Raw genomic sequence first — 22,198 nt, 5'->3', positions numbered from 1 at the left:
GGTTGCCATTTTGTCCTTTTGATGGTATCCTTTGCCTTACAGAAACTTTGTAATTTTATGAGGTCCCATTTGTCAATTCTTGATCTTAAAGCATAAGCTATTGGTGTTCTGTTCAGGAACTTTTCCCTTGTGCCCATGTCCTCAAGGGTCTTCCCCAGTTTCTTTTCTATTAGTTTCAGTGTGTCTGGTTTTACGTGGAGGTCCTTGATCCACTTGGAGTTGAGCTTAGTACAAGGAGATAAGAATGGATCAATTCACAATCTTCTTCATACTCACCTCCAGTAGAACCAGCACCATTTGTTGAAAAGGCTATCTTTCTTCCACTGGATGTTTTCTGCTCCTTTGTGGAAGATCAAGTGACCATAGGTGTGTGGATTCATTTCTGGGTCTTCAATTCTATTCCATTGGTCTACTTGTCTGTTGCTGTGCCAATACCATGCAGTTTTTTTTTTTTAACACTATTACTCTGTAGTTTTGCTTGAGGTCTGGGATATTGATTTCCCCAGAAGCTCTTTTATTGTTGAGAATAATTATCACTATTTGCAGATGATATGATAGTATACTTAAGTGACCCAAAAAACTCCACCAGAGAACTACAGCTGATAAACAACTTCAGCAAAGTGACTGGTTATAAAATCAACTCAAGCAAATCAGTAGCCTTCCTATACTCAAAGGATAAACAGGCTGAGAAAGAAGTTAGGGAAATGACACCCTTCACAATAGCCACAAACAATATAAAGTATCTTAGTGTGACTCTAACCAAACATATAAAAGATCTGTATGAGAAGAACTTTAGGTCTCTGAAGAAGGAAATTGAAGAAGACCCCAGAAAATGGAAAAATCTGCCATGCTCTTGGATTGGCAGGATTAATATAATTAAAAATGGCCATCTTGCCAAAAGCAATATACAGATTCAATGCAATCCCCATCAAAATCCAAACTCAGTTCTTCTTAGAGTTAGAAAAAGCAATTCTCAAATTCATCTGGAATAACAAAAAACCCAGGAATATGTTTTTTTTTAAAAAGTTAAAAAAAAAAAAAAAGGTCCTGTGCTGCAGGCTCCAGGTACTGTCATGGAGGGCTTGCCAAAAGATAACCCCACTGTCCTGGTGGGATTGGCTGTGTAAGCCACTCCCCACAAGAGGATTACAATATTGCATAGAAAATTGTTTGCTCTTCAGGAGTAGTTCCCTAAAAATACAGCCTGTAGGAAATACACAGTACAGATTACCTCTGAGAAGCAGGGTCTGGTCAAAGTGGAACTAGATGTTAAACAATTAGAAGGCGTGCTTCGGGGTGGTGAAGTAGGAGAGGTGATTCTTCAGACCCGAAATGAGCTAAGTCTGTCAAGGGGAAAGTTGCAGTGGAAGCCGTGGGAGCTATTAGTGGAAGAGCCTCCTGCCGGGTAATGGAAGAGCCTCCTGCTGACAGGTGGAAGTGGCCAGTATGATCGTATTCTCTGACGGTTGATGAGAAATATAAAGTTATATAAAATCCAAATCACAAGGTCAGTGGTGAAGCAAACGGAAGTCAGGGGCAGACTCAGCTAGGAACCTGACAGACAGTGAAATCACCATCATTGTCACAAAGCCAACAAGGTCAGTGTGGCATTTACCAAGCACCGGGGATGTTGTTTGTTTGTTTGTTTGTTTGTTTGCTTGTTTTAAATTAACTCATCGGGTACCTGTAGCTCACCAACAAATAAAGTATTATCAGACTTCCAGCTTTACCCAGACCACTGAGTCACTCGCTCAAGAGTGAGCCTGGATTCAGAGTCAAGGATCTGTCTGCGATCCCCTGGCTTTTCCGCGACTGTGGCTTGTTAGACTGTTTGCTTTCTTGTGATGATTCATCTGGACTGTGCAGGGGACCTCATTGGACACCCTGGCTGTGTAGAAGGAGTCCATTTCGCTGAGGAGGGCTAAGACTCCGCGTTGCTGTCATTTACCGAGTGCTAACACCCGTCACCCGTCGCCATTCATTTACATTACTGTCCATCAGTACTTTCCTGTGGTTCCACATCTTTCTCTGAGCACAGTAAATTTTATTCAAATGGCATTCACAAGAGAAATGTCCCCCTCCTTCCTCACCAAGAAAGCGGGTGACTGGGCGCGGAAGCCCCGGGGAGGCAGCATCTGCCAGCACTCAGGATCCCGCCCGCGTGAGCCCAGGGTAGAATTAACAGGCGCAGTCGTTCGCAGCTCAACATTTGTTCAAGTCTGGCACATGCACACATGATTAGCGACTGTATTTGAGAGGAGAGATCAAGGAGGTGGGGAAAGAGTGGATTTGATTAAAGGGGTAATCAGGGCAGGGAAGTCAGCATTTATGTAAACGCTTTGGAGCTGAAATGAGCGCACCAGAGAGCAAGCAAAGAGCAGGGCACCTTGGGAAGGGGATGAGCAGACAATCCGGGTAACTTGGGCTCTGCGACTTCCAGTGCGAAATCTTGTCGCTTCCGTGACTCGCTGGAATGGGCTTGTTGCATCCACTCAAAGGAAGACTGGGAATGGCTGATAGGAAGGCGAGTGGAGAGTCTATTGCTTTGCTTAGAGCTTTCATCTTGTCTCGAAACAGATAATTGTTCACAGATAAGTTGATGTCTACCAGGCAAGGGCAGTGCTTGGTAGATTCTGAGATGTTCAGAGCAACTGTAAGAAATGTACATGTGCTGGGCGGTGGTGGCGCGTGCCTTTAATCCCAGCACTCGGGAGGCAGAGGCAGGTGGATTTCTGAGTTCGAGGTCAGCCTGGTCTACAGAGTGCGTTCTAGGACAGCCAGGGCTACACAGAGAAACCCTGTCTCGAAACAACAACAACAACAACAACAACAACAACAACAACAACAACAAAAGGAAAGAAATGTGCATGTGTCATCCAATAAAACCAATCTTTTTCTTTTGGAGACAAGGGCTCCTGTATCTCATTTCGGCCTCACTATTCAGCTGAGATTTGCTTTAAACCCCTACTGTGCCCACTTCTGCCTCCCGAGACCTGCAAGTGCAGGCGTGCAACATTATGTCGTTTCTGCTGTACTGGGGATCGAACCCAGGATCTGTGCACGCTTGTCATGCATCCAACCACCTGGGCCACTGCCCACGTGCTCATCACACCAACTAAGAGTGAAGTGTTCCTGTCGTGCCTACTGGTAGGCTTCTCAGTGAAAAATGTGCCTTAGAAACAGGGCCCCGGGAATCTGGCCAGAGCCGGTTCCTGGCGAGGTGGAGCAGCTAAGCTTGTGACTCATCATGGCCTGTCGTGTCTGGTTCTCTCCACACCACCTGTGGAGCGGGGAGGTAAGGGTGTGGTCACCACCACCTGACATGCAAGGCACCCGGTGCCAGGGTGGTTAGTGGCTTGCAGAATAACTCCAGCTGGCAAACGGCGGCGGGGTGGGGAGCCCAGCTGCTGTGCTTGTTCCTGGACAAGCACCTCCGGGACTTTAGCCCTCCTCTGAAGATGTGACCGGGATTCATTTGAAGCTGATAGCAATAACCGATCAAGTCTTAAACTTGACAACAAAAAGAAGAGTAAGGTCTCAAGTGATCTAGAAGGAGGACGTATGTGAGCCGCTCGGGCATGCTTACAGGTCTAACTTTCAGTTAGAACTGTTCCTGTGTTGGGGTCACCCTGGACAGCAGCCGGCACTTTCACCAAGGCAGATGTGTGTTAGTCAGAGCCTAGGTTCATCTGCTGTTACAGAAACACCCCCAAATACTGTAGCACAGATCTTATAGAAGCCCTTGTCTTCTTATGTGATAGTCTGAAAATACGGGACTCTAGGCTTCTGGCTCTGAACTAAGGACTCTTAGAGACTCAAGTTTCTGTCGTGTTTGTCTGCTGTCCCTTTGGGTGGTACTTTTAAAAACAGGATTTATTTGTTTGTATGTGTGTGTCTCTGTGAGTGTACTCATGAGTGTGTCAAGATGCAACTCATGCACACTCAGAATGGCCAGATGAGTGTACCAGGTACCCTCTATCACCCACCTCCTTTCTTTTAAGGCAGGGTCTCTCCCTGAACTTGGGGCTTATTTTCTCAGGTAAGCTGGAAGTTAGCAAGCCCCAGAGATTCTCCTGTCTCTGTTCTGCTTGGAGCTGGGGTCCCAGACATACTCAGGCCACCAAGCTTGTTGCACTGGTGTTGGCATCTGAACCCTAGTCCCTGTGATTGGGCAGCCAACGCTCTTAACCACTGATCCATCTCCCCAGTCCATTGGGCTGAACCTTTGTCCACAAGCAGAAAGCTATAGCAGCTCCCTGTACTTACCTTCTAGCCCAGGGGTGGGAGGGAACAGAGCTAGTTGTTTCCTTCTAGGGAAGTCACAGGTGCTGCCTTTGCTTGTTTTCCTGCCATACACACTTGGTCACGTGGCCAAACAAAGATTTAACCCACTAGCTGACCTGTTAAGACGTTAAACTTAGGTCTACCACTAAGAAAAAGAAGACTAGATAGACACAGGGGACAGTGGCCTTCAACGTATTTCTGGTTTGAAGGAAAACAGGCAGTGTTCCCAGCTGTAGATACACACATGTGAACCAGAGAGACACCCAGAGTCCCCTTTGACTCTGAAGACAATAGATAGTTTTTTAGCTAAAAATTTTATTTTATGTGTATGGGTATTTTGCCTGCCCATATGCCTGCCTGTACATCATGTGAATCTCTGGTGCCCAGGGTTGTCAGATTCCCTGGAACTGGAGTTGCAGATGGTTGTGAGCCACCATGAGGGTGCTGGTAGGCTATACTATCTGGCTATACTGAATTCCCAGAAGTTTCTGGGCCAGCTGGCCCTATGCAGTACTGAACAATAAAGAGGCTCTATCTCAGTTAAGATAGCAGGAAAGGCACAATCTCTGATATTCTCTGACCTCTGGATATATACTGTAGCACACATGTACTTGCATTGCATATACACATACATGCCATTCACACATACATACAGAAGAGAAAAAAATGACATCGGGACATATTTGTTAAATGCATATGAAAATATTGGGGGAAAAGGTACAGTTTTAGTAAGTCCGAGGCTCTGCCACAGTCATGAGACCTTTGACCTACTCCTGCTTTGTACATTAGGCTGGGGGTGGCCCTGGCAACAGAGTAACCCCCAGACTCAGGGGTACTCACTCTTATGTAATTCTCTCCCCACTCTCTGAAGTCTGTGCCCGATCCATGATTTTCTTTTGAACAACAAAGTAGAATACAGATGTCAGGTGTCGTCATTGTAGTAAGAACATATCATCATATTTGTATATACTTCGGTATGTAGCCCTGGCTGGTCTCGAACTCTCTACTACCCTGTTTCAGCCTCCCAAGTGCCAGAATCATAGGTGTGTGCCACCACAGCAGGTTGCCTTGATAGAATTCTTTTGCAGATCTTGATCAAGCACACCACCATGTTTATCAGACCTGAGAGCAGACTCCAAATGAACAGACAGCAATGAATTCAGGTCCCCAGTCCAGCTGAATTCTTCTAACAACCATTTGACCTTAAAGATGAGTGTCTACCCTGAGAAACCTGATGGAAACCTCATGAACAATTCTAAAGCCCAAGACATACTAAGCCATGGCTGGATTCCTTCCTGCACAATGAAATACAAGATAACAGGTGTGTTATTTTAAAGGCACTGAGTTTGTGGTGACTTGTTACCCAGCCCGCACAGGTGGGTGACAAACCGACTCTGCTGTCTAATTAGTCCCTTGCTCTTACCTGTTAGAGAGCTCTAAACTCTATTTGTTTTCAGTCCTGCCTCTTTTTGGTCAGTCCCCATAGACTTCATTTAGATAAACAATTACTTCCTATCAGTCAGGACCCCTCAGCAGGGAGGACCCACTCCAGAAAAATAACTGGAGAATGTGTGCAGTTTAAGCAAGTTGACATGATTTGGGGTATCAGGGTGACCTAACCATAGCAGAATGACAGAGTTATGGCTCCCTAGCAGCTCAAGGACCGCAAACAACACAGCAGAGTCTCATGAGAACCAGTGGGGAAGGCAGGTCATCTCCTGTGGTTTCAGGCTGAGACTGAAAGCACCTAACTTCTCTTCTCGTTCTCCAAGTGCTTGCAAAGTCTCCCATTGGGTAAACGCAACCACTGGATGCGTTATAGGTTCAAGGTGACATAAGGCACAGCAAAAGAGAAGCCTTGGAAAACACATCTGGGCAGAGGAATACAGGGAAGGCATGCAGAACATCTACTCATTGGGCTTTTTTTTTTACCTCGCTCAACTCCAGCCTACAAAGTGAGCAATCCTCTGCTAAAAGCAACACTGTTTAGACATTCTCCATGGCCCCAGAATACACTGTAAAACACCTGACGTTCTGTCATCTTCCTGGCTTTCTCTGGGGATGTCCAACACCATGCCCCGGGTCAACTCAACCTATCCTGTGGAGATATGTTGAGTTGCATGTGTTGAGAAAGGACTCCTTTTCTTTCTGTGTGTTCAGCTTGCTTCTGTGTCCCAGCCACGCCTAAGCTTCCGGGACCTTCCCTCCCTCTCTGCTTTTCACATTCCAGAAGACCCAATCATGATCCTCCCCAACAAAAAAGATGCTAATCATCCTTTAGGGCTGTGGTTCCTCCTCGGGGTAACTCCTCGGCCTGCTGGCCTGAGAAGATTTCTTTCTGGAGAGTGTGACCACAGCTCTGAAGGGCAGCCCTGCTTCTGTGGCTGGGACACAGAACACTCTAACAATTGCATTCACATTTCTTAGGTCTGGGTACAAAAGGGGTCATACCGATAAGAGTAAGTCATATTTCTCCTTCTCTACGTGCTGGAGGTCATGCTACATCCTAGTGATGCTCCTGACATTAATAACAACTCAGCTACAGCCTTGACTCTCACCTCTCTGGCCCCTTGGTGATATCGCTGCTTCCCATCCAGACTTAGAGAGACCAACTCTGCATCCTCAGCTCTGTAGGGTCTTCTGTGACCACACCGCTGTGTCCCTGCCGTGCCACTTCTTGACACCACACGGCTGGGAGCCCTGTGCTGCTGGAGCAACGCCAGCCCCTCCCTGCAGCTTGCTTCAGCAGAGATCTGTAGTCCTCAGCTGTGCCCCGCCACCTCTGCACGGTCTGTCATTCATAGTGGTCTCAAGGCGACATGCACTCTGAAAAGCAATCCTTTGACTTTGTCTGCAGACTCTGGGGCTTAGACCTGGTAGAAGTGGAGCAAGAAATGGGCACCTTGCTGTCTTCTTCAGTCTTCGTCTTCTCTCGGCAGACTCCTTCGTTCAAGAGAGTTGTCTCATCCACTTGGGATGCTTGCAGGTTCTGTCATCTACCAAACCATCAGGCTTAAATGGGTTCTGTGGCTTCTTTGGGTTCTATCTTATTGTCTAACAGAAGGAGCTGTCTCTCTGTGTGTCCAGCAACAGCGTGTGATATGTGATAATCCTACAGGGTGATGCCCCACGTGGGAAAACTGCTAATTAAGGTCAAAGTCCACCACTGATTGGATAGCCTTCTGGGCCTCGGCACACAATGAAGGACTCCCTTCCTTGGCGGGGTTTCCCCTTCTCTGACCTTGTGTGGGGAGTTCAGTTCCCTCTCCTCTACCTGCAGCGTGTCATGTAGCCTTGTTAGATTACAGGATCAATTAATTTCTTTTTCTCTGATAAGAAATCTCAGGTGTTCAGCTGGCACCTGAGATTCCTGAAATACTTCCCCATACTGAGGCATTTCGGTACCTCAAGCCTTTAGCCAATGACTTCTATTCATCCTGGATGTTTCTACATGCCCCCCATCCCCATAGTGTATAAACCTCGAATCACCCCAAGTAAGGTTGATCTGCCTCCCTGCATCTAATCCCTGTGTGTCTTCTTCACTGTACTTACTCACCGGGCTTCCAAAACCCCTCTCTGTTGTCTCTGCTCCCTTTGACCTCATGGACCAAGGTCCGCTGCTGATGCCCAAGGGCAGGAAGGGCCACACCCTTGCTCACTCAGAAAGATAGACCAGGGATGTAGAGCAGCGGGCCAGTTTCAGCACTGTCCTTACAACCCTTCAGTGAGAAAATAAAAGCCAACTGAAGGCCACATGCAGGACTTGGCTTTGGGACTCGGTTGTACCACTGTGTTCTGGAGACTCCTTTCTTTGTCTCTTGAGTAGGGATTTGTGGCTTATTTAACTCTGAGTTCTCAATGATCAACCGAACCTTAATGAACATAGTTTTTGCTTCTTAAACAAGGAACTCACTATGTAACCCTGGCTGGCCTTGAACTCTCAGCAACCTTCCTGCCTCAGTCTCCTAAGCACCAAGAAGTGCAAGTGTGAGCCATGAGCCCTGGGCTTGGCTATAGATTTGAATCGAGTTTCGTTTGCTGTCTGAGATGGGTGGCCTATTTGAGAACGGGAAGAGAGAGGCACGTAATTGTGTGAAGTCTCTTTTGAGAGCCACTCAACTCAGTCCTCTGAGGGATCCCTGAGGAAGCTTGTGGAATATTTGGAGTGGCCCACCAGCAGTCAGCGAGGTATGTAGAAGTCACTAGAGAACTGCCATCATTATTAATTAATGTCTGCCTCCCATGGGACTTAATATACCCATGCTTCTGGGTTGTTACTGGCATCAGAGGGCACTCAATGTGTGAGAACTCCTCAGGTGGGGAAGCAGAGGGTGGGTGGGAGGGGGTGGTGAGAGGCTGCCATGGGGTTGAAGATAGCTGAATTGCTAGGAGCAGTGAATGCAGGTGGATACAGGCAGCTCTGGATGGGAAAGGGATGGACCAGCAGTGAATTGGGAGAGGAAGAGATCACAAATTCATTATTCTCCATTTAAAGACACCTACTCACTCCTGGGAGCAGTATTATCTTTGGAGGCAGACTGCATAAATGGTTTGGAATAAATGAAGAGTCTGAATTTTATCTATTTTTGTTTTTTGTCTGTCTGTCTGCCTGTCTGTCTGTCTATTTTTCTGTGCTGAGACTTGAGCCCAGGGCCTTACCCATGCTACACAACTGCTCCATCACTAGCCCTGGTCATTAGTTTCAAGAATCATTTATGACACCTTTGTTCTCTACAGAGTCCTGCTTCAGACAATAAACTAAAGCACCCTACCATATTCAGACAACAGCTGCAATCACCCCACCCATCATTAAAAAACGTACTGTATATGCGCTCTGCATCTGTGTTACCCCAAGCCAGGTGTGAGCCAGGACTGCTGTGTCTGGAGCTGGCCATGGCCTCACTGGACAGCAGAGCTAGAGGCTCCGAGGGCTCACCTGTGAAGGGCGTCTTTATCCCCAACTACTGTCCTGCAACCTGCCTCCCTCTGTGACCTGGATGTTTGTGGTTTGTCCCTTCCCTGACTTTCCCTCCCTTCCTTCCTTCCTTTCTTCCCCCTTCTCTTTCTGTCTTCCTTCCTCGCTTCCTTTGTTTCTTCCTTTCTTGTTTTAAATTAGATATTTCTATGTTTTGAATGTACTTATCCAAAGTCATCCAAAGTACTAGAAGGTGGCATCAATAGGTTATATTTGGAAGACAGTTTAGGTTAAACTGTGCTCCAAGGTCAGGGCCCTAACCCAAAGTGACCTCAGCTTTATAAACAAAGAACCATGGGGTGGGGGATTTTGTGCTCTTGTGTGATGCTCACTAGCAGTGAGGAGCTCACCGGGTGTGACCCCTTGACCCTGGACTCCGTAGTCTTCATCTCTGTAAGCAGAATATAGCATTGTTCTTTGCAAATTACCCCACGGTTTTCAGCTACACTAACCCATAACAGAGTAAGACCAGACTCCCAAATATTTGCCAAGAAGCCCACTTCATGTCCCTGCTTGACCCTGACACTGAGTTCCAGAGCCGTGTGGACCTGAGGTCACGGTGCCCTTGGTCTTCAGCTGGACTCCCAGCCCTGCCCTGTAAAGTTTCGTCTTCTACTGTCTTGGCTTTTTCCTGATTTGTGTCTGAGCAAGTCTTGGGTTTCCCAGTATACTTGTGGACCATCGTAGTGTCTGTATTACATCAAAATGTGATACAGTGTCTGCTAAAATAAGTGGATAAGTCCCAAGGCATGGAATGATATCCTTGAGACCAACTCATTACTGAGACCCACTCATTCATAAAAATATTCTGAACCATATAGGAGCACAGCTTTCGACTCCAGCCTGTAATTGTGGTTGAAATGTGAAATGTCCCCACTGGCTCTGTGTCTGATAACCTGGTCTCTAGCTTGGGCTGCGGTTTTGGGAAGTTGTAGAACCTTTAAGAGGTGGAGCCTGGTGTGGGTCCTGCTTCAGGTCCTGTTTTCTACTTCCTGGTGAACATGCTTGGATCACATGTACACAGTCACTGAGCATCCGTCCCCTGTATCCCTTGACATGATGCCATGAAATCCCTCTGAATCTAGGAGTCAAGAGAAATTCTCCCTTCCTTAAGGACTTGTGACAGCAATTGCCTGTATCAGCTATTTGACCCAGCAGTGAGAGAAATGACTAATACGGTTCATCTGTGGAATTTTACCGACTCTGGATCTGATAAGGTTGTGCATCCCTCGGGCTTCTGGCAGCCAAGTAGGGCAGAGTTGGAGTCCTCAGCCCAGTTCAGCTCTCACCCAAGCAAAGCGGACGCTCCCATGGACAAGAAAGGTGAGTCACATCTAGTCTCCCAGCTCAAAGACCCTGGGGCTAGAGTACAGTACTGAGCAGATGCTCTGGCCTAGAGTTGCCACATCTCTGGTAGTTCTAGGCTATTTCTTCTCCCCTGTTCTTCCTTCCTTCCCCTGTTCCTCATCTGGTTTCTCTGGAGGAAGTCCTGTGATGACATATTATTTTGTGAGCAGTGTAGGGGAGCTTAGGTCTGTGCTGCAGCACAGGGAAGTGGAAGTCCTCACGACTGCCCTGCCTCACAGGTTACAATAGAATAAAAGGATGTTGTGACCTGTTTCCCACATACCTGGAAACAAGGCTGAGAGGTAAGCAGAGCTCCAGAACCTTCCAGAGGCAGAGAGATATCTGACAACACATAGACTGTGTTCTAAGACCATAGCTTTGGTATTGGGATCAAAATATATTTTTGTTATTATTTTCTTACTATTTGAGTATGCTAGGTGATCCGTAATAAATTTGTTCTCTCTCCTGCCCTCCCTCCCCACTTTCATTTCTTTAGGTTTACTTTATTCCTGGAAATGGAGTAGGAAACAGCAAATGAAGACTTTGCTCTTACAGATGTGATGGTGCTCACCTTTATATCCAGCTCTAGGGAGGCAGCTGGTAGATCTCTGAGTTTGAGGCCAGTCTGGTCCACGTATTAAGTTCCAGGACAGCTAGGGGCTACATAGAGAGATCCCATCTCAAAAGAAAAAAGAAAGAAAGGAAAAAAAAGAAAAAAGAAAAGAAAACAAACAAACCAAAACCAAACCAAAACACTGACACACATAACTTTGCTCTCACAGACTTTGTAGGCTAATGGAGTGAGGCTGTGTACAATAAGCGGCTGAATGAAAGAACTCCGCCCAAGTCCGTACTGAGTGTGACACTGGTGATCCAATGAGAAGTGAGTCACACAATTAGGGAGGGAGACTGGGGACACATGGGGACACAGCTGAGTTCGTTCTGGTCACACCAAGATGACCACGTGAGAGGAAAGCTTTGGGAGAAGTGGGTTGGGACTGCTCTGAGCAGTGGCCTCAAGGGATTCAAGGGCTGACCGGAAGGAAGTCAGGTTGGCTGGGTGTCGGACGGGGACAGAGGAGCAGGTAGCTGTCTGACCAAAGATGGTGAGGAGTGGAACTGTGTGCAGACATGCAGGCTGTTGGGAAGCCTTGTATCTTTCTGTACAAGGTAGGAAGTAGTAGGAGTGCTTTTGGTAGAGAAGTGACATGATCCGCCTTGTTCAATGGCACAGCCAGCTGCTGTGTGGGCAATAGCTGAGAGGAAAAGAGAAGAACAGCTGTGTGTGTGTGTGTGTGTGTGTGTGTGTGTAGTGATGGCACATGCCTTTGATTCCAATGCCTTGGGAGGTAGAGGAAGGTGCATTTCTGTAACTTAGAGGTCAGCCTGGTTTAATAGAACTAGGATATCCAGAGCTACAGAGAAACCCTGCCTCAAAAAGCCAAAACCAAAACCAACTAATTGCAACAGCAACACAAAAACAAAGCAAAGCAAAACAACAACAACAACAACAACAAAACAAAAGAAAGAATAGCTGTGTTGGGAACTAGAGGTCACTGAGTGAATCAGCTGAAGGACAGTTTGGACGGGGACCAGTTTCCCTCACTGGAAGCATTGGCATTGTGGGTGACACTCCATGGAGATGGTGGGGCCTGTTCTGTGGAAGCATTGGTCCTGTGGATGATTCTCCATGGTGACGGTGGGGCCTCTGCTCTATGTATATCTCAGGATGCTTCTCAGCATCCCATCAGTGAGCATCGAGCCACTACTGTCCATGGCATTCTTTCAGTGTGATAGCCCAAAGTGTCCCGCTAGGACTCAGACTCACCAGTACAGGGTAATAATTACGGGACTCTAGCCAGCTGAGGTGGGAGCCAGTGGAGTCTGGCAGGCCTTGGTCTTCTCCCCAGTTCCCTCTGCCTCACTAAAAACTGTTAGATTACATTTCTAAAGCTACTCACCAAGGTCTGTTCTCTCATTTGGTCAAGTGCTCCTCCTGAGGCTGACTACCAACAAGGTCCAGCTAGCAAAGTATTGAAGCCCAGCAATCAAAAGCCCCTTTGGCTCACCTAATTAACATTCCCAGTTAAAATTAAACACCTCATCCTAACACAGGGTCTCCCCCTTTTCCTTTATAAACCGCCATTTCCCTATAGGCTGAGTCTGTCTCCTACCCAGACACAGTCCTTTTTCCTCCAGGACAAACCCCCCTCCCCCTCTCCCTTTCCTCTCCTTTGTTCCCTTCCCCTTCTCCCTCTTTTTCTATCCCCTGTCCTTTATCCCTGCCATCTGTCCCTCTGGGGTAGATAAACTTCCTTTGTGCTGAGAACATGGTCTTGGGGTGTCTTGAGCTGACTTTGAGGTTCCCTACAATAATAACATTAATGAAAGAAACAATCTGACTTAGGATGTGCTGAGATTATAGGTCAGGAATTAAAGAGGAGTCAAAGAAGATTCCAAGGCTTTGGTTTAAGTGACCAAATGGGGCCACCACTGACGGAGCAGGGCAGAGCAGCTGGAGTTCACACGAGAGGTCTATAGTGTAGTTAAATACTTGCCTTACATATTGCTATGTAATTTTAGAAAAGGCAAAAAGGGGCTGGTGCTAAGGTCATGGGGGCATGGATACACATAAGTGGCCACAGACAATGACAATATTGCCAGGTGTTCTGGTACCCCGACAGATATATTCCAGGCAGTCCTGTCTTGTTGGGTTTTGAGACTAATGTTAAGAGTACCTTATTCTGAGGGTTGAGGGTTAGTATGTTAGATTCTTTTAATACAGAGGTCACCAAGATGTCTCCAGACCTTTGGAAAGAAGACATTGTGTCAGGGACATATCTCTGATCTCACAGCCTTGAGCCTTGAATTCTGCATTGAGTTATTTACTATTGCATATCTGTTTAATCCCGTGTTTAGTTTTAGCCCGCCAAAGAGGAAGACATGGTTTGGAGAAGAACCTGGCTCTTGAATGATTTCGGATCTGATTTAGGGAGCCGAAAAGAACACTCTCTCCTTGGTGGGGTGGGGGTAGGGGGAAATCCATTGTGTTTTACCTCCAGCCTTTGGCTGCAGTCCCAAGTTGGAAAGCACTTTGCCGAAGTGCAGCTATAGATAGAACGCTCTCATCTGCCTGGAAGTATACACAACCGCAGGAAGTTTGTAATATGTTGCTGAGTCTGTGCTCACGCTTTCCCTGCCACAGATTCTGTTGCCGCTCCACACAGGGTGTGCTGCTCGCTCTTTGCTGTGTGGCTTCCGCAGCTCTTTCTCTCCCAAATCTCGGCAGAAGCTCCCATAATGCACCGCTGAACAGACAGAGAAAACCAAACCCAATCAAGACTCATGCCTGCCTTTTAACGAGTCAAACACTCTCTTTCTCCCAGTCCCCTCTCTAGACAAGATCTCCTTATAGGTCATGCCCACAGGCTCATGTTTTGAATACTTACTCCCAAGCATATCGGGGGCTGTTTCTTTATTATTTTGAGACAAGGTCTCTTGTATGCCAAGCTGGCCTTGAACTTGCCACCCTAGTGCAGTCTGATCTTCAACTCCTGGTTCTTCTGCCCCGCTTTTCAAGTTCCAAGATTACAGGCATGGACTATTATGGTGAGACATCATAGATTTGATGTTTTGTGTATGTTAAGTGAGCACTCAACCACCTGAGCTATATCCTTAACCATTTTGTTGGTATTTTGAAGATGGCAAAGCCTTTAAAGTAGTGGTTCTCAACCTATGGCTTGTGACCCCTTTGGGAGCTGAATAACCCTTTCGCATGAATTACCTAAGATAATTGGAAAGCACAGATATTTATATTCATAACAAATTATAGATACAAAATAACAATGGAAATAATTTTGTGTTTGGGAGTCACCTCAATGTGAGGCACTAAAGGCTCAACATTAGGAAGGTGGAGAGCTGCTGCTTTGGGGATTCATGCTTGACTGGCAGAAGCAGCTCTCCAGGGGCAAGACTTTGAAAGCTATCCTACCCTTGGCTTTTATCTAGCTGATTCCTCTCTGAGCCGTGTTAATGTCCGCTCAGCTTCTCAGTCCTGTTGCCATGGATACAGTTGCTCTAACATGCCTTCCTGCTGTGATGGACTGAGACCATGAGCCAAAACAAACTGTCATTGCCGCCAGATATTTTGATCACAATGAAAAAAAAAACAAAAAACAAAAAACAAAATACAAAACTGATATTCTCCATAGTTCCTATGCAGACCAGGCTGGCCTTGAACTCCTAATGAGTCTGCCTGAGTCCCCTCAGTGCTGGGAGTAACAGCTACCATGCTATTTCAATGTTAAAAAGAGAGTAAGTCTCCCTGTATCAAAATGAGGAGGAGTTGCAGAGGAGTGGGGCTCGAGGGAGAAGGAGGGGGATGTGAGGGGGAGAGAGATGGAGACTCTGCCTTTAAATAGTGAAAATTCTGGAGCTAAAGGGATGGCTCAGAGGTTAAGATCACTTGTTACTTTTGCAGAGGACTTGGGTTCAGTTCCCAGAATCAATATGAAGGCTCATAATCATCTGAAACTCCACTTCTAGGGCATCTGGTGCCCTCTTCTGACCTCCATGGCCATCACACACACATGTGGTACATATATATATATACATATATATATACATATATATATATATGTATATATATATATATATATGCTGGCAAAACCCTCATACACATGAAGTAAAAAATACAACAGATTTACATTAATAAAAATTCTGAGATGAATATATTTTATAAAATATTTGCTTATTTGATTTTATGCAAATATGTGTTTTACCTGCATGTTATATGTGTGCACTGCATACATATGCACATGTGTGATACATGCATGTTATATATGTATACTGTATACATACAATGCTTCAGAAGGCCAGAGGGGGTTTTGGGTCCTCTGCCATACGGGTTGTTAGGAGCTGCTGGACCTGCATCTCCTGCAAGAGCAGCAAGTGCTCTTAACATCAACCCATCTCCAGTCTGTTCTTATTTATTTATTTATTTAGATTAAAAAAAAAAGCTCTGTGTGTGTGTGTGTGTGTCTCTGTGTGTGTGTGTGTGTGTGTCTGTGTGTGTTTGGGTGTCTGTCACATGTGTTTGTGTCTGTGGATTCCAGAAGGTGTTGCATCCCCTAGAGATGGAGTTACAGGTGATTGTGGGTGCTAGGAACCAAACTCAGGTCCTCTGGAAGAGCAACAAGAACTCAACTGCTGAGCCATCTGTCCAGGCCCAGAAGATTGTCTTTACTTAATTTCTTTTACGTAAATAGATCCATAAGAACTAAGCTAATAAAAATTCCTTAAGCAAAATTCCTTCTGGAACACACCTTAATAAGCACATATATATATATATATATATATATATATATATATATATATATATATAATGTGTTCACATTAGAGCTACATGCTTTTTAAAGATTGCCTGAAAAGAGAATTTCCTTTAGAATTTCTATATTATTAACCAAATTACTGCATTAAGAAAAGACATAATTTCACAGTCAGTGTTAATGGATTAAAATCAATGCGGTTTTATGCCTGCTGCCCCTTTATGATCAGAGGGCTTACTAATTTGCCTCACTCCCGTGATCCTTGTGGCAGGGTGGTGGTGTTTCAAGCATGGGTTAAGGTTAAAAGTAATGGAAGTAATTAATCATAAGGAGGCTTTAAAAAAAGGACCCTTTCAAGATTCTGCTGCAGGTCTATGACATCATAAAGTAATTGTGAGATTCACACAAACCAAGAATCTCTCTGCTTATATTGTTGTTGCAGAGTTCAGAGATAGGCTGAAGTATACCTTGGTGGAGAAGTGCTTGCCTAGCATTCGAAGGCTCTGGATTCAAGCCCCCAATACCATAAACAGTGCAAGAGCAATACATACCTCATTAGATTCAGTCTTCTCAGTTGTTCATATATAGAAATGATGTCCTCAAAGAAATAGAGGTGGCTTCCCACATTCTGTTCAGGATCTCACACTGAAGTCTTCATTCCTAAAATTTAAATAAGCCCCATTACCGGTCTCTACTACCAACCACCGATGGGCACTCAGGACCTTCCCAGCATCTGCCCAGTAATGCTTTCTGCAGTTCTGGAATGGTTCAGTGCCATCTGCCTCGCAGGGCAGACTCTGGCTTTGGAACACTTGAAAAATGATTACTGCTGATGTGCTGAATTTTGAATTTCAACTAATTTTAATTTTAATTATGCCTGCGGCTGATAGCTGCACACTGGATGGGGTCAGCTTCTAGACACTGATCTGAAGAAATGGAATTAGGCTTAAACCCAAGACCTTTACTTTCTACCTCTTCTTGGTGTCTCCTACTCTTCCATTTTTCTTTCTGGATATGCTTACCTTGTACCTCTCACCTACAGGCCCTGAGCTTGGCTATAGAGACTTAAGATGACCTCCAAAATTAAGGATTTAGTAAAGATTGAAACAAGAGGGACGGGTTATGGAGAGAACGAGTGTGCAGTCAGGACCTGAAGACCGCACAGAATAGGCTTCTCCCTGAAATAAATCTGTATTTGCAGACACCCATTTGAGCTAAACCTTATTTTTCTCTTATGTTGAATATTCATCAAAATATTCATCAGAAGTAGCCCAGGAGGATATCAAGAAATTTAATGAATAGTGGATGATTTTGGGATCCCTGGATTACACAGTCAGACAAGCCATAAGGAAACCGAAATGAAATGAAGAACTGGGGCAAGGGAAGGAAACGATCTGTCTTGTTGGATCTGGGATAGGCAAAAAATAGAAAAGCAAAAGGCTAACAGCATCCCAGCCACCCTGGCAGAAGGAAGCCCAAGTCATGGCCCTGATTGTCCTCGGAATACACTGTGGGCTCTGACAGTGATTAGCTATATATGTGGCTACTGGCTTGGGACTGACAGTGCTGCCCCCGTTCTTTCTACTCCAGTGGCTGTCTGAGTGTGATGCTACTGAGTCATCTCTGTAGAGGCTAACGTGACTCTTCTGCCTTGGGCATGTGTTTCTGGAACAAAGGAATAAAAAGGAAGAGTCTGGATTCCTGTGACTAAGTTAAGGGACTGCTCAGTACTTGAATAATGGTAAGAGATGCAGGATCTGAGACAATGGATGTCCTATCAAAGGGCTGCCGAGTACCTAGATTTCTTGGCATCATTTAGTCAAATATTTACTAAATGTATCTGTTGAAGAGGGTTAGTGGACTACACCGTGGGCACAGTAAGTTAGGAGAATTGGGACACAAGCAGGGAGCTGGATACTGAGCAAATGATCTCAGAGACACAAACTAGTTGATCTCACTTCCTGATGCTCTTAAGAGGAGTTACAGGGCCTGTTTCAGAGGAGTTTCAGTTAACCTGGGGGGCCCAAGAAAGTCTCCCAAAGAGCAGACTTGTTAGCAGAAGAGTTGTCCAGGCCAGATTGGGAAAGAGATATTTTAGCAGTGGGGCACTGCCCTCTGCCTTCTTGGACTCTCTTGCAGCTACAGATATGGGGCTATTTCTCTAATTTCTTGACCTCTAAGCAAGTGCTCTATCACTTTATCTCTACCCTTTAATGGCAAACTATTGAGAGGTATTAAGTAAGTGATATGGGCTTGGGGGTATGGTAGGCTGGGGGGGTGAGCTGGAAAGATGGCTCTGCAGTTAAGAGCAGGAGTTGCTTTTTAAAGAGAACCTTGGTTTGGTTCCCAGCACCCACATCCTTGCTCATAACCATCTGAAACTCTAGCTCCTGGGGAGTGGATTCCCTCTTCTTGCCTCTGTGAGAACAGAATGTGCATACACATAAAAAATAAACAAAAGCTAAAAATAAATATGAATAAACAAACATGAAGGGCTAGAAAGGAGAATTTAGCAACTGGTGGAAAGGGCATCGTGATGACTATAATTGCTTGTCAACTTGATTACATCTGGAATTAACTAAACCCTAAGCATCTGGGTTCACCTACGAGACATTTTTTTTCCTAAATTAACTCTTTTGAAGTGGGATGACCAACATTTTATCATCTGTCTATCTATCTATCTATCTATCTATCTATCTATCTATCTATCTATCTACCTATCTATCCATCTTAGTTGGATGGTTTTTCAAGACAGGGTTTCTCTATGTAGCCTTGGCTGTCCTTTAAGTCATAGAGATCAACTTGACTTTGCCTCCCAAGTACTGGGATTAAAGGTGTACACCACAACCATCTGGCTGGGAAGACCAACTTTTAATATGTATCTTTTGAAGTGGGAAGATCCACTTTTATTCCAAACCACATGTTCTGCTGGCCTCCCATCTCTCTCTCTCCTGCTTGTCCTCAGTCTTTCTGACAAGTTCGTTTCTTTCCATTAGAGCCTACTTCTTCAGGATTCCAGAATATACTAAAGACAAGCTAAGTACTGGATACTTGAACTTTCTGTTACTAGACAGCCATTGTGGAATAGTTAGACCATAGCTCTAAGCCATTCTAATAAATCCCCTTTATACATATACAGATTCGTCCTGTTGTTTCTGTTCCTCCAGAGAACCCTGACTGATAGAGGCTGACATCGTGATGTGGGCAAACAGAAGATGAAGGAATATACCTTATGCACGCTTATCTTCAGTGCCCAGTGAAGCAGTTTCCCACCAGAGCCTATAGCTTTCACACACAAGGTCAGGGTGACTAGCCAGTAAACTGAGTAGCTACAGATTGCTTATTTAAGCCACATGAAGGAAACCACCTAGAGCTTTCCTGGGAGCACTTAAACTTTAGAGACCCTTGTATCTGTGGTATCAATAGAGGACCAGCATGGCAGCCTTCGGATTAATTTAATAGACTTTTATGTAACATTTATCAACATCCATGGAGCCTCGATACCAACAGAAGTGCCAGCAGGAGATGCACCAAGCATGTAACGAGTGAGAACAAGATCAGAGGGGAGTTGAAGGCCCGGGGTACATGGTTAATAATAATAGCTTCCCTCTGGGCCCCAGTGCCATGGTAGATGAGAGGGTCTTTAAAGTTTAACTGCCCCTGCTGGAGAAGATTAGGCAGTTTCATCCCCAGGGCGAGCAGTCAGAGAAGGGACAGAGCAGTGCAGGCAGGCTCATGGATTAAAATGTCTCTATGAGTGGCAGATGTGATATGCACATTTTGCCTAATCCTTTCTTTTATTGCCCTGAGGCTTGGGGATGCTCTGTTATGTTTATGGGATCTGAGAAAGGGGAGAGGGAAGAACTGGGGCCCCAGAGTAGAGGGGCAGGATATGAGTATACTGGGACTTCCCTTTAAAGTGAGACAGGTCCAGATGGCAGCCATGTTTAAGAGGAAAGAGGCAGGAACCTGCCAGGAAAGGTGAGAGGTCGAGTTAGGGCAGGAAGGCCGGCAGCTGGAGCTGGAAGTGGGACACTGGAGCTGTGTGCGTGGAGGCTGGCAGGATGGAGTCCTTCAGAGCTTCTGAAGAGCCTCACCACCGCTTAGGTGGAAAGCAGTGCAGGCAATTTCAGAGGGCAACACAGAAGAAACCTGTTAAGCTTTGCAGCCACAGAAACAATACATCTCAGAGGTCTCCCTAGACTGGGGACCACAGGATGTGACACACTTCAGGTATTAGTGGCAGGAAACCTGGATTCTTGTTCTCCCTCCCTCCCTTCCTCCCCCATCCCTCCCTCCCCTATCCCTCCCTCCCTTCCTCCCTCTCTCCCTTCTTCCCTCCCTCCCTCTGTCTCTCTGTCTCTCTGTCTCTGTCTCTCTCTCTCTCTCTCTCTCTCTCTCTCTCTCTCTCTCTCTCTCTCTCTGTCTCGGAAGCAGGAATGGGAGAGAGGCCATCAAAGCTCAATCTCCTCCCCCCAACCACCCATGGACTGCTAAGCAAGTGCCTGGAGGTGAGTTAGCAGCAGTAGGCCCTCTCCAGACTACAGCATACATCCCTAGACCGCTTTATGGAGGGAGATGACGGAGATGACTAAGGTGTCCTTGTCCCCAACTGCACTAGTGAGACAGTTATCTGAACATGGTGTAAGCTTCCGAAGAATTCCCATTGCCATGGGACGTACCCAGCAAGAACAGAAAAGCAGGGCCCCGAACATCAAGGCAGCTTCTCCAGCTTGCCTGTGTTTGGAGGCTTCAAGGTCAGGCTGAGTGTGGTGCAAATAGGATTTCTGTCCAGACTGGGTGTGGAGATGTTGTGTGCAGATAATGGTTGGTCTTGTTCTGGGGTAGGTTTTAGTAAAAATATGAAATAAGTATTTTTAAAAATGTGTGTGTGTATGTGTGTGTGTGTGTGTGTGTGTGTGTGTGTATGTGTGTGTGTGTGTGTGTGTGTGTGTGTGTGTTGGTGGGGACAGGAGCTTGGGGGGAGGTCAGAGACCTCCTTTTGGGAGTCAGTTCTCTCTTACTAGCACATGGGTTCTGGGGATCCATCTCGAACTGTCAGCTAGACAGCACTTTTATCTACTAGCCGTCTCACAAGCCCTAAACATGTGTTCCATCTACCCCACAGTGCGTAGCTCATTTGATCTTGTCAGGCACTGCTTGGCATAGGTGCTGGAGAGCACATAAGACTGAGAATACAGGAAGAGGCCATTATGGCATTGGCAGAGGGACATTTGTTGCCTTGCTTGTGTTTCTCAAGTCTGTCTGTAGGTAAAGGTGTCAAACTGGAAAAGAGTAAAGTAAAGGATGGCAGGTGCTTGGTATACCAAAGAACAGTGATATATGGTGTTTAACCTCTAAACTAAACTGTTAATGTCAAACCCAAGAGGTGCTGTGTTATAAGACACTCTAAAGAGAATGCAATGATCTGGCTTGCCCGCCAGCTTCTCACTCAGACTTTTCTAGTAACTGAGTTGATTAGATAAGCCCTGTCTACCACCTACTCTAGGGTGATGGGCTTTGTAGACAAACCAAAATGAAAAGAAGAAATAAAGGAACAGAAATAGGATGGTTACCTTACAAAGCAAAGGTACCATCTTTCTTGGCTAGGCAGAGGAACACCAAGACAGATCCACTCACAGCCCATTCCCAGAAGATGGTTAAAAGGATTTGTGCCTGGGACTTTGCTTCTGTAGAAATCAGACTTCTCTGGAGATCTAGAGAGGACTTAAGAGTTATAGAAAATATCCATAATTCTTACCCATAGGACGAGGACCTGAGAAGAACAAGGAGAAAATACATGTGAACAAGATGGCGAGGATGGAGGAAGAGGAGGTTCCCCAGGAGAATGGCTAGTGTCCTCAGAGTCAGAAGGGAAGCTAACCCAGACAGAATCCTGGGTGAGAGAAACGATCTGCAGAAGCATCAGGGTCTGACTCCTGATTGAGATGGGATGGGGGGGGGGTCCCATCGATGAAACATGGGGGAGGGGTTAATTAACCTCATAGAGGAGAATAGAGAAATAATCAGATGGCCTTCCCAAAAGGAGATGAAATTCAGTAATACAGAGAGGAGTGTCTTAGAGATATTGCTAGAGTCCACAGCAAGATCCAGCGAAGGGCCACCACTGAATGAGACAATTGCTCAACAAGGTCACACAATGAGATGTATAGGCAAGAGTGACTGGGAAACTGGATACAAAATAGGGCAGCGTTCCTAGCTGTGGTTGACGTGAGTGAGCATTCAAACATCTCCTACTATTTGG

The 22,198-nt window shown here is 45.8% G+C and overlaps 1 pseudogene; it reads left to right on the top strand.

Annotated features, from left to right (window-relative positions):
- Positions 1–1,073: 1,073 nt before the first annotated feature.
- LOC127696740 (NADH dehydrogenase [ubiquinone] 1 alpha subcomplex subunit 5-like) lies at positions 1,074–21,789 on the top strand (annotated as a pseudogene).
- The last annotated feature ends 409 nt before the right edge of the window (positions 21,790–22,198 follow it).

Source organism: Apodemus sylvaticus, chromosome 11, assembly GCF_947179515.1.
Source record: "Apodemus sylvaticus chromosome 11, mApoSyl1.1, whole genome shotgun sequence".
Classification (NCBI taxonomy): domain Eukaryota; kingdom Metazoa; phylum Chordata; class Mammalia; order Rodentia; family Muridae; genus Apodemus; species Apodemus sylvaticus.
This window is presented reverse-complemented; position numbering and strand designations above follow the sequence as displayed.